This window comes from Panthera onca, chromosome B4, assembly GCF_046562875.1.
Source record: "Panthera onca isolate mPanOnc1 chromosome B4, mPanOnc1 haplotype 2, whole genome shotgun sequence".
NCBI lineage: Eukaryota > Metazoa > Chordata > Mammalia > Carnivora > Felidae > Panthera > Panthera onca.
This window is the reverse complement of record NC_138345.1, coordinates 132572740-132575433: the sequence shown is the minus strand read 5'-3', so window position 1 is coordinate 132575433 and position 2694 is coordinate 132572740. Positions and strand designations below refer to the sequence as shown.

The following is a 2694-nucleotide window of genomic DNA, read 5'->3' as shown; positions in this document are numbered from 1 at the left end:
CACGTTAGTTTTCCAGTTGGGACGGTGTTTTTCCCACACATTACTTCATCTGGTCCTCCAGCGACATCTGGAAATAAGCACGATCGCCCCGTGTCACCCGTGAGAGGCCGGGTCTCCGAGAAGCCGAGGGACAGCCGAGGCCACGCTCCCGAGTCGGGGAGCAGGACTCAAACCGCCCAGAACCCCGGCCTCCTCCTGGCTCCCATGACACCCTGGTCCCAAATGCTGAAAGCAGAACTTATTCGTCGTTGAGGCTAGAGTTCACTTTTTGATTTCACCCCCCTCCTGTATGCGTTCGCCAGCTTCTAGCCGGGGCTCAGTTAAGATGAGCGTAGTGACAGAGTCTCCTGGCAAAAACAACCACTTTGAGACAGAGGAAGGGAACAAAACCTACCCCAATCCCAGTCTCCCCGCTGTGAACCACCAAGGCTATCTCCTTCTGGTCTTTTTATAGGAGATCAGAATGACCGCGAGGGCCGCGGGACAGAAGGAAATCTCTTATTTATTTTTGAGAGAGAAAAAGAGAGAGCACAAGCAGGGGAGGGGCAGAGGCAGAGGGGGACAGAAGATCCGAAGCAGGCCCTGTGCTGACAGCAGAGAGCCCGACGCGGGGCTCGAACCCACGCCCTGCAAAATCACAACCCGAGCGGAAGTCGGGCGCTCAACCAACTGAGCCACCCAGGTGCCCCTCCAAAGGAATTTTTATCTGTTAAAGTAGACTTACAGGATCTTGGGGCGTCAGGATAATGTTAAGCCAGGATTCCCTTTGGCCCCCAGCAAAGTGTCATCATGGAGGCAGCTGAGCTCCTAGAGGGAGGTCACTCTGCTGGTTTCAAGGACTTGGCAATGGGCTAGAGGCAGCGAGGGAATTTAATTTTTCATTTGCCTGAGTTTCCCACATCACCCTGGCAAGCACTTTAACCCCTTTCCTTTGTTCTTGGGTAGCCGGGAGTGTCCGAGGAATATCACACTTATTCCGCATTGGGGGTGGGGGGGTGCTGTTAGCTCCACTCTGCCCTCCGCCTGCCCCACACTCCATCACTCTTCACACAGCCCCTCTGCCACCCCAGTGGAGGAGGTGGGATGGAGAAAGAAAAATGAGGCCATTCTAGAAGTCCAGCTTCGGGGTACAGGCAAAGCTCAGACTCAGGCTCCTTTTACCGCTGCCACCACGGGAGAGGCTGGGGACCCCTCCTCGGAGACAAGACGCTGAGTGGCATCCCACCGTGTGCTCCCCACCCCGGACCACTTTGAGGTAGGGCCGTATTGACGGTCGTTCCAAGCACAGCGATGTTTCTTCACTGAATGTAATAAACCGGGGACGTCAGTGCTTCCGCCGAGGGCCAGGCTCAACGCTCCGCATGGAGGACACCAAAAGGAAGGTGACGTGTCTGTGACTGGAGACAGACTGGAGACAGGTCCTCCTCATGACCCCACAGCGGACCGTTCTGGAGGCAGCTGTGTCATGCTGGGGTGGAGCGACTAATTCTGCCAGAGACAGGGAGACGACACGCGAGTCCCGGAAGGCTTCACAGAAGAGACGTCGTTGGAGCTGAGTCCTCCGGGCAAAGGTCCACCAGGTGACACGTGGGGCCAGCGCACTCGATGGAGCGCACAGGGCACGCATCGATGAGCAGAGCGTCTGCAGGGAAGGGCCGGGTGGTGAGTGACAGGAGATGTTCTGGAAAGCAGGCACGTCCACCATCTGCGAGAGCCTTTAAGAAGACACGTGCAGAAGCTGGGACTTTCTCTGGCAGGCAGGGGGGAGCCAGGAAATGTCTGGAAGGAGGGAGAATCAAGGGACACGTCAGCACCCGATGGCCAGCCACAGGGGAATGGGGAAGGAGGTGAAGTTCGGGGCGGCGGCCGGGAAGGAACGGGAACACTCCATCAAGCCCTCTCCCCGCCGCACCACCATCGCGGGCAGAGAGGACGGGCGAGGAGACAAAAGGCTGTCACAGAGTGCTTCTTGGGAACAGATGTGTCCTTGGTGGCGGCCTCGGGCCCTCAGCGCAGCGTGTCAGTTAACAGCCTCCGCGTGCCTGGGCTGGAAAGGCTCTGTGCACTCCAGCTGATGAGGGCTGGCTCTTCATTGCCCATAAAATACCATCCACGATGCACAGTGGGGGGATCGGGAGGCTTTCACATGAAGCAGAAGGGCCTGGCTGGTGGGGCCCAGCCTTCCAGGAGAGCTTCGGGTCATTTGAGGGGTGTAGAGCCATTCTCTCCCCGACCAGCCAGCAGGGGAGAATGAAATGCCACCATTAGAGACTCATTCCTCTGACATTTGATATCTTCTTTCCAAACACCCAGCTTTAGAGGTGGCATTCAACTTGGCCCCGCTCTCTGAGCCTTGGTTTCTATTAAGAATTTGCTACTTTCTTTAATAATGGTAGGACCTCGGGGTGCCTGGGTGGCTCAGTCGGTTAAGCGTCCGACTTTGGCTCGCGTCATGATCTCAAGGTTCGTGAGTTCAAGCCCTGCGTCGGGCTCTGGGCTGCCAGCTCAGAGCCTGGAGCCTGATTCAGATTCTGTGACTCCCTCTCTCTCTCTGTGCCCTTTTCCACTCATGCCCTCTCTCTCTCTCTCTCTCTCTCAAAACTAAATAGCCATTAAAAAAAGCAATAATAGCGGTAAGACCTAGATCCTCCAAGGTTGGCATCAGAAGGACACTTCTGGGGTGGGGGCCAGCTC

General features: G+C 56.6%; 1 non-coding gene across 1 annotated transcript; it reads right to left on the bottom strand.

Moving 5' to 3' along the window:
- Window positions 1-599: 599 nt before the first annotated feature.
- On the bottom strand, window positions 600-684 carry TRNAG-UCC (transfer RNA glycine (anticodon UCC)). Its single transcript has one exon. It is a non-coding gene; the product is annotated as a tRNA-Gly (tRNA).
- Between the last annotated feature and the right edge of the window lie 2010 nt (window positions 685-2694).